We start from the raw sequence: 15,846 nt of genomic DNA, 5'->3' as shown, positions 1-15,846 counted from the left end.
CTGTGTGAGTATGTGGATCACAGCTTTAAGAAGTAATTCTGCAAATTAAACTGCTGGAATTCCCCAGCTGGTGCAGGCACTCGCCAGACTGGCTAGTCAAGTGTGAGTGTCATAAGCCCATACAGACAGGCCAAAATAAAGCTGCTTCGGACCACTTTGGAGGTATGCTATTGAAATGATGCATGTGTCCTAAGAGTATGGAAGCCACGCCAAAGCTACAATCCAGTCCTGAGGACTGAAGTGCAGCTTTGGCACAGCTTGTGGCCTCTTAAGATGTGTGTGTCACTTAAACAGCATACTTCCAAAGTGGCCCAAAGCAACTTTATTTTGGCCTGTCTGTATGGGGCCATAGTCACAAAGATAACTCATTCAAGCTATGAGAAAGACAGACACACCAAGAAAGGGAGCTAGAACAGGGCATTGTATCTGCTGAACACTAAGTACTGTTTATCCATTCACACAAACATATATGCATTCATTCCTCCCAGCTATTGCCTGTCGATTTATAACAACCCCATAAATTTGATAGGGTTTTCTTAGGCAAAGAACTGTTGTTCTTTTTGTTGGTTGCCTTCATCTCGTTTCCAATTTGTGATGTGGCAGCTAAAAAGGCCAATGCGATTTTAGGCTGTATCAACAGAAGTATGATGTCTAGATCAAGGGAAGTAACAGTGCCACTCTATTCTGCTTTGATCAGGCCTCACCTGGAATACTGTGTCCAGTTCTGTGTCCAATTCAAAAAGGATGTTGAGAAACTGGAGCCTCTCCAAAGGAGGGCAACTAAAATGGTGAAGGGTCTGACAATCTTACCTTATGAGGAAAGATGAAGGGAGCTGGGTATGTTTAACCTGGAGGAGACAGTTACCATAAGTGGTGATATGATACCCCTCTTTAAGTATTTGAAGGGGTGTCACACTGAGGATGGGGCAAGCTTGTTATCTGCTGCTCCAGAGACTAGAACACAGAACAATGGATGCAAGCTACAGGAAAAGAGACTCTACCTCAACATTAGGAGAAACTTCCTAACAGTAAGAGCTGTTCAACAGTGGAACACACTCCCTCGGAGTGTGGGGGAGTCTCCTTCTTTGGAGGTCTTTAAGCAGAGGCTGGATGGCCATCTATCAGGGATGCTTTGATTGTGATTTTCCGCATGGCAGGGGGTTGGACTGGATGGCCCTTGTGGTCTCTTCCAACTCTATGTTACTATGATTTATGGCAACCCTAAGACAAATCTATCATGAGGTTTTCTGGTGGTGAGAGTGTGTGACTCACCCAAGATCATCCAGTGAGTTTCCATAGCCAAGCAGGGAATCGAACTTTGATCTCCAGAGTTCTAGTCCAATAATCAAAACCACAACACCATGCTTGTAAGAAATATTCCACCAAAAATACTCTAGTTCCTTCCTCTGAAATATTGGGCCGGTACAGACAGGCCAAAATAAAGCTACTTCGGATCATTTTGGAGGTATGCTGTTTCAATGATGCATGTGTCCTAAGAGGCCACAAGCTGCACCAAAGCTTCACTCCAGTCCTTAGGACTGGAGCGTGGCTTTGGCATGGTTTCTGGCCTCTTAGGATGCATGCATCATTGAAACAGCATACCTCCAAAGTGACCCAAAGCAGCTTTATTTTGGCCTGTCTGTACTGGCCCATAGCCCACAGCATCAGCTATTTATTGGCGGTCTCCCATCCAAGGCCTAACAAAGGCTGACCCTGTTTAGCTTCCAAGATCAGAAAGGACCTAGTACCTTAAAGGTATTTAGACTGTGGTACAGCTTTACCCTTGGGTTTAAAGGAATTTTTGTACCAGATTACAATTCAGTAATGAACACACATAAACAGTCTTGCAAACATTTGAATGTATAGTTTACAAACAGTGTAAACAGATGTTTCCAACTTATGGCAAATTTGTTTCCAACTTATCTACAGCGCTACAATTCACGAATAAGCATAGGGCCTTATCACACGGGGGTTTTGCAGCTCAGTTCCAACAGGACTGCACATCCAACAATGTGAATTCACACTAAAACATGATGTATTATCTCACATGATTGCTTTCTATGGGGGGGGGGGTGGTTTACGAGGCGCTTCCACATTCAATCTGCACTGACTCCTCATTTTGGTGAATTTGGAAACAAGCGAATTCACCAAAATTTGCTTCTAAGTTCACATGGATTTTACTTTGAATTGGTCAGGTGTGGAAGATCACTCCGATGTCGCCCCTCTTGGCTCCCTGCATCCTGCTCCTTCATCCTCATCCTCCTCCTTCATTCCATCTCGCCCCCCTTTGCCACCCTGCCACTATCCCATCATCCCCTGCCTGCTCCTACACCCTGATCTGCCCCATCCTTCACCCTGCCACCTATCCCATCATCCCCTGCCTACTCCTACACCCTGATCTGCCCCTCCTTCACCCTGCCACCTATCCCATCATCTCCTGACTGATCCTACACCCCGATCTGCTCCCCTCCTTCACCCTGCCCCTTTCCTTCATCCTGCCACCTATCCCATCATGCCCTGCCTGCTCCTGCACCCCGATCTGCTCTCCTCCTTCACCCTGCCCCTTTCCTTCATCCTGCCACCTATTCCATCATCCCCTGCCTGCTCCTACACCCTGATCTGCCCCCCTCCTTCACCCTGCCACCTATCTCATCATCCGCTCCTGCTCCTGCACCCCGTTCTGCCCCCCTCCTTCACCCTGCAACCTATCCCATTATTCCCTGCCTGCTCCTACACCTCGATCTGCCCCCCTCCTTCACCCTGCCACCTGTCCCATCATACCCTGCCTGCTTCTACACCCCGATCGGCCCCCCTCCTTCACCCTGCAACCTATCCCATCATCCCCTACCTGTTTCTGCACCCCAATCTCCCATCATCCCCTGCCTGCTCCTACACCCTGATCTTGCCCCCTCCTTCACCCTGCCACCTCTATCCCATCATCCCTGCCTGCTCCTACAACCCAATCTGCCCCCCTCCATCACCCTGCCACCTATCCCATCATCCCCTACCTGCTCCTGCACCCCGATCTCCCATCATCCCCTGCCTGCTCCTACACCCTGATCTCCCATCATCCCCTGCCTGCTCCTACACCCCTATCTCCCCCTCCTTCACCCTGCCACCTATCCCATCATCCCCTGCCTGCTCCTACATCCCAATCTCCCCTCCTTCACCCTGCCACCTATCCTATCATCCCCTGCCTGTTCAGACCCTCACTGAGCAAGGGGGCCGATTCAAATAGTTGAATCTGCACCGGTGTGGTAATACAATTTGCTCTCACTCCACTTCCCCCTCGATTCAGAAAGGCAACCAGGTAGGAAAAAACATTGCGTTTAAATGTGAATTCGAACTGTTGGATGCGCAGTCACATCAGTACTGAGTTGCACAGCCCCCGTGTGATAAGGGCCAATGGCACAGACACTCTCACAAACATTTGAACATATAGTTTACACAAAATGTGAACAGAAGTTTCCTACTTACGGCAACCCTAAGGCAAACCAATCACGGGCTTTTGTGGGGATGAGAGTGTGTGACTAACACATGATCACCCAGTGGTTTTCCTTAGCCAAGCATGGAATCAAACCCCAATCTCCAGTTCCATGAATGAAAAGCAGTGCTAAAATTACTCATTCTTTGCAGGATAATGCTGCGATTATGACAATGTTTTGCGACATCTGCTAATCTCAAACAATTGCACGATAGTGATAGGAACATCCTACTATGCTCCCATCACTTTTCACCGTATGAAAGAGTCCATAGTAGTCAAATGCTCAAACCACTACACCATGCTGGGAAGGAATACTCCACCAAAAATATTCCAGTTCTTTCCTCTGAAATATAGCCTAGAGCACCTGCTATTCACTGGCATTCTCTCATCCAAGGACTAACAAAGGCTGACCCTGCTTAGCTTACAAGATCAGAAAGGATCTGGTGCCTTTAAGGTATTTAAGCCCTAGTATAACTTTACTCTTGCACCAGAGTACAATTCAAAAAAGAACACAGGCACAGACACTTTCGCAAACATTTGAAGGTATAGTTTACAAAGAGTGTAAACAGATGTACAACATAATATGTGAACATCTCTACTATCTGCTTTCTCTGAGGAATGCATTAGTTTAACACCATGGTGGAAAGGGAGCAGAAAGACCAGTGAGTGCATTAGTTAACCAGTCCGCTGATTTCATATTCTGTATGTCTGAATGCATTCTTTTCCCTGCCTGCTGTGGGAAGAAGACTGTTGTATCAGCATGGGACAACTGAGCAGAACAGGTCAGCAACAAAACAATGCCATTTGTAAAGGGGTGTGCAATATGCTTTTTTCTGGTACACTTTTGGTGCACTTGCATCCTCAAATCTGCTACACCTATTTCAAGGACAAATTGCAACAGAAATGCACAGCTACAGCAACATGGTTTTTGTTTATTAAAAAAAAATTCTTAAGATGGAATGTGATTTTGAATGGAGGCAAAGAGGTGCTTCCTTTTTTATATAGAACTTGATTTTTCTATTCTATATATTTCTTCCCCTACCCAGCATCTTTTCTCCCTCCAGGATCCAAGCTCCAGCTGTGAATACAAATACATGGTACTCTGGTTTAAGGAATAAGGAGCTGAGGAGGGACTATTTGGGTTGGGACAGGGCCAGAAAAGAAAAGCTAATCAAAAATCTAATGTTCTTTTCTTCTTATTTTTAAGTGACTTTGTAAGATACATTTCCAGCCCCTTAGGAGAGAGTGAAAACATGAGTATATATGAAAGACAGTACTGAAAAAGCAACAAAGAAAAGCTAAGAATTTTGAAAAACAAATTATTGCTGAATCCCACTATAAAATAGTTCCTCTCTTTTCTCTCTCATTTCCAGATGTGTGAAGCTATAACTACAATCATTTCCAGCCATTACTGCCCCACAGCTGCTTTTCAGGGGTTCCAGTCATAGATCTCCCACATATCAAATTCCTCACCACAAATGTATCTTTCAGCAATCTCCACTTGGCCACATGAGCTCCAAAGACACTTCCCTACATTCTTACCATGGGGGGGGGGGAGAACAAAAATACAATGAACCTTCTTTTCTGTTAATAATTCTGCATGCTCAGCTAGAAATCCTAAATGTTTGCTTGCCCTACTTTCAGCCAAAAGGCCACTTGGTCATATGGAAGCTGCCCAGATTCCCAGATCCCTTGAAGCATGGGAGGGATCCTTAGAAATGACAGCTCAAATTTCCCTGCAAAGACAGCAGCTGGCCTCCTATACAGCACACAGCAGTTTAACAGCCAGTGACCTAAATCCTGTGGTTAATCTTGACTAGAGTAGACCCAATCAATCAGTGGGATTTGCCTACACATTGACTCACTATTCAACAACTGAATGAACAAGTCGACTCTAGGTGGGACTAACCAACAGGCCATACCAGCCATTTTCTATTAGACAAAAACACTAGTGCAAATGGACAGGACAGGGTTCAAGTGCACTGTATAAATACATCTACTCAAAACAGGAACTGGAAGTGTTCTAGAGACTAAGACAATGTAATGCAAGATCCTTTGGGGACAATTCTGTCTGTGCATCCTCTTTGCACTCTCCAGACGTGAGATATCTAGTCCCATTATAAACAGACAAACAAAAGATCCAGCAGTTTTTTAAATGACTGGCTCCATCACAACACATCTCATCTCTGAGATCACAGGAGCTTAACAGTCAGATCTGCCTTTCAGCAGAGAATCGAGCAGTGAGTAAAGGCAAAACGCTACAGGTGCGGACTTGTAGAAAAACACCTGGGACGTGTCTGTGCATCAGCATGCTGCTGTGAATCTGTCACTACATGGTGCACTTGAAAAATTAAACACTACAAATCCTTATTCCTAATCCTTTCCTCCTCACAAAAGCGCATTACATTTCTATAAAGCAGAACAAGACCACTTCGTAAGACACAAGAAATCCAAAATAACTTTAACACACCCCAGGGCAGGGAGGTGAACCGATACCAAATTCCGACACAGTGCCTTTATTTCAGCATTATTTAAAGTCATGATGATGAGATACTCAAGCACTGACCAACCCTCACATAACTACCATGTTCTGAACACTTCCCAAGATATTTTGCCACCTGAGGCAGAAGGCAAACTGTCCCATCTACTTACACCACATAGTGAGCCAGCGGAGAGGAAGGAATGGCCAGAGACCTCCAAACAAGGGCAGGCTGGCCTGGCAGCTTTCTCCAGAATTTGTCTGAAGTAGATGTCTCTCTCTTGCCTAAGACCAAGGTATTCCAGATGTCTCCAATGCAAGGATGATCACCTTGGTTGATCACAGCGGGAGATGGGAGTGGGGAAAGAACCAGTGTCCAAACACAGGGGACCCAACTGTTGAAATGGTGCCCACATCATCAGGGCTTTTATGATGCCCAGCTCTTGGGAATGCCAGGACCTTGCCCAAGAAGGAAGGAGGGGGGCTGTAATGAAGAGGGCACACAGGAATGTGCAGAAAGGGGAAGGTTGCTCACGACTGGGGACACATCTACATTGTAGAAACAATGCCGTTTGACACCATCTGAAGTGCTGTAGTTCCAGCCTATGGAAGCCTGAGATCTGTCGTTTTACAAGGCCTGTCGCCTCCTTTGCCAAAAAAAGAGTTGGTGCCTAGCAAAATGACAAATCCTGGGATTTAGTTGGATGGAAGTTTCAAGTGGTATCCAACTGCATGCCTTGAGGCTTGGACTACAACTCTGGAGATCAGGGTTCAATTTCCAGTTCAGCCATGAAACCCACTGGGTGACCTTGGGCAAGTCACACTCTCTCAGCCTCCAGAGGAGGGAAATGGTGAGCTTCCTCTGAAAAAACATGCCAAGAAAACCCATGCTAGGCTTGTGTTAGGGTTGCCATAAGTCAGAAATGCCTTGAAGACACACAGCAACAAGAAGACGCACCCAGAAGGAGAGCCAAGGGAGACCCAAGCAACCCCTTGCCTTTCAGATGGGTTCTTGGTAGCCAGACCAGGTTCGGTCTCCACTGACACCCAAAGGTCACCCCAAAAGCCAAGCCAAGCACCCAAGCAAGCAGAGCTCCTGGGCTTTTGACTCTGCTTGGCTTCCCAACCCCCCAAAAAGCAAGAGATGAAGCCCCTTCTCCCTCCAGAGCCCTCCCCACAAAGGAGGACAAGGCGCCATAAAAGAAGTAGTAGGACCTTCAAGAAAAAGGGAGGACAGGACCAAAGAAAAGCTCCAAAGAACTCCTCTAGAAATGTCAACCTTAGTCCTGCCCCAAATGGAGGGCATTTTGGAATTCCACCCAAACAAAAGGTGGGGGTGGAGGACACGTCCTGGAAAAGGAGGACGCCTGGTCACCCTGGACTAAAAACACTCCTAGGAGGACATTTTGGAGTCCCTCCTGGAGAGAAATGGAGGGCTTGTCCTAGAAAAGGAGGACGTGCCCAAACCGACTCCTGTGAGGAAGGCAAAGCCATGCTTCAGAAAGTGATGCTCCCAATGGAGGGCACTTTGGGATTCTCCCTGCGGAGGGGGCAGAAGCTCAGGGAAGGGAGGAGGGCAGGTCCGGGGAAAGGAGGAGGTCCTCCTGTGCTGGGGAGGGAGGGAGGCAGGGGGTCACCTTCTGGCTCCGGTGGAAGGCGGCCGGGGCGCTGGTCCTGGCTCTTGCCGCCGCCGCCGGGTGGGGGCTGCTGGGGCTCTCCTCCTGGAGGAAGGCGGCGGCGGCGAAGAGGGGGTCCTGGTCGTCGTGGTCCTGGCCATCCTGGCCCCGGGGCTCTGGCTCCGGCTCTGAAGGAGAAGGAGGCAGCCCGGCCAAGGCGCCCAGCAGGAGCAGAAGGAGGGAGAGCAGGGGCAGCAGGGGAACCCCACCCAGAGCCATCCCTCAGCACCAAGGAGAGAGAGAGAGAGAGAGAGAGAGAGAGAGAAGGAGGCAGAATTTGGGGGGGGGGGGAGAATGTGTATGCGACAGAATGGGTGAGAGAGAGAGAGAGAGAGAGAATGTGTGTCAGTGTGTGTGAGAGAGAGAGAGAGAGAGAGAGCGCGCGAAGGAGGCTGAGACCCCTTAACCTAGAACCCCGGCGCCACCGCGCGAGCAGAGCCTAGAACCCGTCCGGGTGCCTTCTCTGTGCGGAGGCTGTGCAGGAGGAGCCCAAGAAGGGCAGATTTACACATCTCACCCCCCCACCCCCCTTCCCTGCTCCTCCCTCCTGCTCCCTTCCATGTGCTGCTGCTCTCCCTCTTTGGGAGTCTTTGGGGCGGGGAGGATGTTGCCAGATCACGCCACTCTTGGCCCATCGGACCATCCTCTCTTGTTAAACATTAATTGGGGTTGTGTGAGTGTGAGTGTGTGTGTCTTTTCTCATTGGGCTTCTACCCCTGGGGTGCCTCCTCCTGGCCTCAGGTTACATGGGTTGGGCTGCTTCTTTTTGTTGTTGGCTTGGGTTTGGGTTTGGGGGGAGTGTTGGGTTCAAATTCCCCAACTCAGCCCAGACAAAGCAAAGGTGCTCCGTGCCTGAACACGACTGGAGGCCTGTGGCTGCAGGCAGCAGGGGGAAGCAATGGGGAGGAAGGAAATGCCAGAGCTGAACCAGAGGCTTCTCATTGCTTGCATCCACACTGGAGAGAGAACCCAGTTTGGTACTGCTTTAACTCTTTCTGGGAGTTGGAGTATGTTGTGGGGCCCAGAGCGGATCATGGGAATTGATGCTGGGGGGATACCAGGGCCACAGCTGACATGCATGTCACACCAAACAACATCACATTGAATGTGAAATGGCCTGGGAATAGGGGTTGTGAGTTCCCTAGTTCACCGAATTTACTTAAGTGTGGACTGATGCGTGATTGCGTTCGGAGTGCGTTCCAAATGTAAGCAAATGCATTTGATAACCTTTAGCACAATAACCTGAATACACATGATTGCGTTCGGGATGACACTCACTGGATTATACTTTCAGTTGTGGGATAATGACCATTGTGTAAAGTGAAAAGCATGGGAGGAGTAACAGGTGAAATATAAGTTGTTTTGGAGGCAGTAAATCTGAGATGGCCCATATTCACACATGAATGTTGTCTCTTGATAAGAGAATCAGTGCTGCAGTTGCAAATGTAGTGACTACTTCCCATTTCAAAAGACCATCATGCTGATGGATGAAAAAAGGAGGCATCTGCTTGTCAACTCAGAGACAAGTCTGGCAGAGTTCATGGAGACTTGGTAAGTGTGTGCAGCACTCCAGCCATAGATAGCCCTAGTGGCACAGGCTGAGTATCCCATATCCAGAATTAAAAACTCCAGGGTATTTGGGATGGTGACACTTTTTCTTTCAAATGGTTCAGTGTACAGAAACTTTAGTTTCGTGCACAGAATTATTAAAAATATTGCATATACAATTACCTTCAGGCTATGGGTATAAGGTGTATACAAAACATAATTTAATATTGAGACTTGGTCCCCATCTCCAAAATATCTCATTGTGTACATGCAAATATTCCAAAATTATAATAATAATAATAATAATAAAATTGAAATCCAACACACTTCTGGTCCCAGCATTTCAGACAAGGGAGGCTCAACCTGTATTGCAAGAGAACTGGTGTGGGAACAGTACCTAGAAGAATTAATGGGATGATCAGGTAGAAGTAAAGTGTAGTCTGTCTGCCTATTTTGAAATGCTGGCGTTGGCATTTACAAGGCTTTCATATAAGATGATAATATCACAAATCCTGCCCTGCTCCATCTCCTCTTCTGTGTGGCTGTGTGCCTCCAAGCTGTTTCAAACATATGGTGACTCTAAAGCAGTATTATGGAGTTTTCTTGGCAAGGTTTGTTCAAAGAAGTTTGCTTTTGCCCCCCTCTGAAGAAGAGAAAGTGTCACTTGCTCAAAGTCGACCAGTGGTATCCTATTCCAACCCTCAGACCACCACTACAAGCTGGCTCCTTAGATGAGCTCTCTTTTGTGAGCTGATCTTTATTTCTGAGGCAGTAAATGGTGGAACACCATAGCCCTGCTTGCAACAGTCATAAACTAGGTGCCTCGACACAGAATGATAATGGACCACCACAGAAGTGAATGATCCAAGAGGCAACATTGCAGATAAAACATCATCAGTTTTGCATAAGTTTTCAGAAGATGGTTTTCAGTTTGAAAGTTAAGAGTTAAGTTGAGGGAAGTTCTTGACAGTGAAAGCAGTTTGACAATGGAACCTATGTCCTATTCACGCAACACAGTTATAGTGCTACATTCCACTTAACTGCCATGGTAGCATCCATGATAACCTGGGATTGGCAATTTAGGGAGAGGCATTTAGAAATCTCAGCCAGAGACGCCTGGTGCTTCATGAAACTACAAACCCCATGATCCTATAAAATGGAACCATGGCAATTAAAGTGGAATAACAGTGTTATAATTGCATAGTGTGAATGGGCCCCTAGAGGAATAGTGGGCTCTTCCTTGATGAATATCAAGCTGAGGATTGCTCCAGCTGAGGATTTATTTTATTTTATCTCTGGCAGAATGCTGAGCCACATGGTTTAACCGTCCCACTTCAATACTTTGTGATTCTGTAATACTAAGATAAATTACTCTACTAAATTGTAAGATAAATTGTAAGCCAATGATAACCCATTGCCAAAGAGAGGTAATAGCATAGGAAGAATGACAAAAATGATGAACAATATTTTTCCGTAAGCATTTTCAGTATGGCCAGGACACCTCAAGAATAATGCCATCGTAAAATGCCAGCCAAGGATTTCTGTGTGAGGAAGAAAACTATCGGGGAAAATAACAACAGGGAGTTCAAGACCTTGCTTGGAAATCCTGCAAAGCAGCTCAACCTTGAGATGTTTTGTGGTTGGTACTTAATCGTGTTCAGACATTTTAAAGCAAAATTCCAACATGTTTCAGTGACATTGATTTTTCAGCCTGTGTTTCTCTCTCTGCTATGATTGTGGATATTGAGCAGCTTCTTGGGACTTACCAGTGTGAAATACTCTCCTCTGGAGAGGGGAGAGCTTACAGATTTTACAAACTTAACAGGAAAGAGAGGGAGGAAGAATAAATGATGTGAAATAAATGGTTGTGTTGCTGTGAAGAGAATCACTGGCTTCCCTCCTGTTTACACCACTTTTAGATGTACTGTTCTGCACTTGAGGAGAGCATAGTTTTGTCCAGCTTTTAAAGGTTTAATAATACAGTAGCATAAGAATTCTGTGCACTGACATGGTCATGGAGGACTATTGTGTTATGTATATGTGCCTTCAAGTTGCCTGTCAGTTTATGGCAACCTCATGTATTTCATAGTGTTTTCTTAGGCTGCAGAACCTTTAATATCAATTATTGAAGGTCTGCAAAACTGAGGGGACCGAGGGGGGGGGCGAGATCAGGGTGGTGGAGGAGGATGAGGATGAAGGAGCAGGGGGCCGGGAGGGTGAAATCAGGGTGATCTTCCACACCAGACCAATTCGGATTGAAATCGAAGTGAGCTTGGAAACAATTTTTGTACATTCCCTTGTTACCAAGTTCACCTACATCAGGTGTCACTTTGGATTGACTTTGGATCCGGCTCGGAACGACTCCCCATAGAAAGCAATCATGTGATAATCAATCATGTTATAATGTGAATTCACATGGTTGGACCTGAAGTGGCTTCGGATTGGAGTTGCTAAAACCGCTGTGTGATAAGGTCCTTTGTAACTGAGCAGCATCATTTATTAGCAATAGAGAATATACTAAGTAACCATTCTTTTGCTCTTGCTTTCATGATATTCTGATAATTACCATTGGATAATAATGATTGTTTTAATAAAGCCTGTTGGGTTTTGATTGTTTTGTAAAAAGGTACTAGCAAATTGTCAAAATTTATAATGACGTGCCTGTCAATGTTGAGCCCCACCTACATTAAAAACGATGTACCTGGAGAATGGTCCTGTCTCACATCTCCGTCTGTTCCTGTGAAGGGGATGGACTGAAGGAAGGGCACCTCTTGAGAATTTCAGAGCCCAGACAGGCTCATTTTATTTTGTATTTCTTTATTTTTTAAAAACAAACAAAACTAAAGGTGTATTATTATTTTATACAACTAAATAGTGCCTATCCCTATATGTTTCACATCAAGGTGGCGAAAACCAACTCCATTTTTTGCCTGTAGTCTGGATGGTGCAACAATTTCAATGAATTTAAAACAAATTTCAAAAGTGCATGGTTAGAATATTACTATTTTATAAACCGCAGCTGGCAAGTACTGTAATTTTGTTTTTTTGTGGGGCTGATGGTTTTTGTTGTTGTTTCTTTTTGCTTTTCTTTCAGAAGTTAGGAAAATAGTAACAGTTGTGAAGCATAGTGTGCAGTGGGAAGTAGGGGTGAAGAAGAGAAATATTAGTTGTGTGCCTTACAACCAAGGACAGCATGGCCACCTCAAAGAAGCTCCTTAAGAACACTGAATCTAAGATCTGCATAAACCTCATCCAATAGCATTCTGAAGAGTCAAAATAAGGTGAGCCTGCATTTGGGGGTTAAAATTGATTGCATGGCTGAACTGTTTGGAAGCTTGCTTGTGTATTTTGCATATGTTCCAAGGATGTGGGTCTTCTGCTGAGAGGAAGTGAGCTGCTGACTTGACTTGGGGCAAAGCTAGCAGCCACTACTAGTACTACATACTAGCTGCCTCAGTCTCTGGAGCAGGGGTAGGCAACCTGCGGGCCGGATGTGGCCCAGCAAGGCCTTGGGACTGGCCCCAGCCTCGTCCTGCCACCGATTGCCGCCGGAGCCTTTGGCCTATCAGGAGGAGGCGGGCAAGGAGGGCAAGCGGCAGGCAAGGGGAGCAAGCGGCGGGCAAGGGGGGCAATTGTCTATAGAAGCCTCCGAAACATGCATTTATATTAACATTTTTTTTAAAATCAGCAAATTTTTTAGCGTGCCCTCTATTTGAAATGTTTGTCCTACATTTGTCCTGGTTTATTTATTTAATTTTTTAAAAAATTAATTATTTATTTTTTGGCTTCGGCCCCCCAGTTGTCTGAGGGACAGCAACCCGGCCCCCGGCTCAAAAAGGTTGCCTACCCCTGCTCTGGAGCATGGCAAACAGGAAGAGGAAAGCAGGCATTTTGCATGGGCATATCACACTATCATTTCAGGCCTAGAGTGATATGCTGCTCCCTACATAGGGAGATTTCACTTTGATGGTGAGCAATTGCAACATGAGTGCAATATTTGTTTTGTTGCTGGAAGATATGAGGAGCTATACCTACAACAAGTGCAAGCTGTCCTGCTGGAAGAAAAAGTGTGACAGCTTGAAGCCCATATATCTAAACATCAACTTATTCGGGGGATGAAGATTTTCCAACAGAGCAAAATAGACTCTCCTAGAAGAACAACACACGGCAGATGCCTCTAGGGAAGGGAACAATTCCCAAACACAGGAGCAGATTTGGAAAAACCTGACACAGAAATGCAGAACGGTCAGGAACCATGCTGCATGTTTGATGCTACATAATCAATTCTAAGCTCTTACCTTATTCATTGATTATGAGTCACAGAACAGAGACAACAGCCTACATCCCCAGAGAGCATGGAAGTAACCTTAGAGAATTTTGTGCTGAAGGGGCTTACACCAGTGCCAAGAATCTGATGGAACATGTTGTGTTGGCAGGTGATTCCCTGCTGAGAGGAGCGAAAGCAGTGGCTTGTAGTTCTGAGAGAGAAAAATACTAGAAACAAACAACTGAATTTTCTCTAGAAATAAGGTTATATAATGGAAGATGCAGACGAGAATAAATAATTTTAGAATAACAATTCCTGAGCCACATGTGGGCATTTTCATGAGCTGCTTAGTGCCTAGTTTGAAGCCTCCTTAAAAGATTGGCTCCTACTCCAAGTACTAGAGGCAAACTGGCAAACCAAGGAGTTGTTAGGATCCTCAAACTCTCATGTTCTAGATTTTCACTGTGGGCATCCAGCTATGGAGGATAAACTGCAGCAAAAAGCAAAGGTTAAAGGCTCTACTATGATATCCTCATTCACTTCAAAGGCTTCTGAGCCACCAACACTGAAGGAGCAGGAGAGGAATTAATAGTTTGGATGTTCTCTCCTCATTTCATGAACGTCCTTACTGGGCATCAAACAGCAAAAGCTTCTCTTGCCAAAAGAAGAGGAAAGCCAATAGTTTTGGGCTGAGTGAGATGCAGTAAGCTGCTTTGCTTTCCCCTAAAGAGGAACATCAGTTGCTCCTACAAACTGGGTTTTAAAAAATAATGCTTTCATTTTCAAATAGAAGATCTATTATTTTAAAAAGTTTGAATGGTAAAGCAGAATCTGCTTCACTGGCCATATAAAGCAAAAGTGGTTGGTATGCATGCAACTGGATGGGTTAAAGATGGACCAAGCTGACCAAGTTCAAAACTGTTAGAATGTATTAGAGAGAAAAACAGCAGCAGACCCTGTAACAGCCTATATATCAGACACGTGTACTGTTGCATTAGTTTTCATAAACAAGAATCTCTTTTATCAAATGGATTTTTAATGGTACTTCACAATTTATGGCTTAAACTAGGTGTGTACAAGGGCTCTTCAATTCAGTTTGGAGCTCAGTTTGGTGATTGAGATGTGGTGCTGCTTCTGTGTGATCTGGACCTAACCAAGCTGCTTCAGATCACAAATATGCATCAAGATTCATAAATCTTATTTTTAGGGTCTTAAGTTGTCCTGCATTGGGAATCCCAAAATAGCTGTAATTTTCCATATTTTTACACAAATGTATAGGGGTCTAAATACTTTGATAGCACCAGATCCTGTCTGATACTGGAAGCTAAGCAGCATAAGGACTGGCTAGTACTTGGATGGGATGCTGCCAATGAATCCCAGATGGTGTAGGTGATATTTAATACAGAGGAACTGGCAAAAACCCTCTGTGTATTCCTTGCCTAAGAAAACCCTATGAAATCATGAGGGTTGCCATGAGTCTACAGGCTATTTGAAGGCTCATATACAAATGCACATACAATTCAGAGACATGACAGTCCTATGAATGCAAAACCCTTGCCAAGTTGCAAACTTTAAATTTGCCCCTCTCCAAACAAATGAAATATATTTTTGAAATATGTAGTCTGCTGCATATTCATGTTTGGAACTCATGGTGGTTTCTTCATGCTAGTGTCTGGCCATTCAGACTACTTTGCATTGTGTGTTTGTGTGTGTGTGGGGGGGGGGGGGGCTGGTAGGAACAAGAGAGAAACAGAGTGAAGTATGGCACCCTTTCCTAATGGACATAATTCTGCTTCCCAGATTTGAATGCTTCAGCTCCCAAGGTTTCGTGTTTAAGTACTGCTATACAGAAGAGTACAACTAAAAACCAGACATAATTGTCAAAGTTTACTGCAATGTAAGTGAACAAAATCCAGCAATCTCCCATTCTCTACCACCCCACCACTGCATTTTTCTTATATGATATATTTGGAGACACACTTGTTTGGCTTCAAACTAAGCCTATCTGCCATTACACCTGATCTGGATTGACCTGCTTCATTTTGCAATTTGGAGTTTGCTTGATATACCTTAAATCGTTATCTGGTGCATCCAAAGGGACATATTATACAAGAGGTCCTGTGTTGGTCTCTTGCAACAAAAGCAACAAAAACCACCTCCAAACTATTTATTGTGCCAGGAAACTTTATGATCAAGAGTTTCCTTCATTATAGGAATGGAAAGAAGGCATCCAGATAGCTAGGAGCAGGTAACCCTTTTCTGTTGAAAGATGGGGAATCAAGTCCTGCATGATATCAGGAGGTGAGGCTGAAGCCAGAAATGACAGAAGTGAGTGGTATTGCACCCTTTCTTTTCCTCCTCCTCTCTTTCTGCACATTTTCTTCCCTCTCTC

At 45.2% G+C, this 15,846-nt stretch overlaps 1 protein-coding gene across 2 annotated transcripts in view; it reads right to left on the bottom strand.

Annotated features, from left to right (window-relative positions):
• PCSK9 (proprotein convertase subtilisin/kexin type 9) overlaps nt 1–7,697 on the bottom strand; it is a 37,420-nt gene extending 29,723 nt beyond the window's left edge. Inside the window, exon 1 of one of the 2 annotated variants that reach the window (XM_089515235.1) lies at nt 7,601–7,697. The gene's annotated coding sequence lies outside the window, so the exon portion shown is untranslated. Of the gene's footprint in view, nt 1–704; nt 755–7,600 lie in introns of those variants that run through there. The other variant, XM_089515236.1, reaches the window with a different exon arrangement.
• Nucleotides 7,698–15,846: the final 8,149 nt, after the last annotated feature.

The sequence above is a fragment of the Sceloporus occidentalis genome, unplaced genomic scaffold (genome assembly GCF_023333645.1).
Source record: "Sceloporus occidentalis isolate IW3139 unplaced genomic scaffold, rSceOcc1.0.p SCAF_3, whole genome shotgun sequence".
Taxonomy (NCBI): Eukaryota; Metazoa; Chordata; class Lepidosauria; order Squamata; family Phrynosomatidae; genus Sceloporus; species Sceloporus occidentalis.
This window is presented reverse-complemented; position numbering and strand designations above follow the sequence as displayed.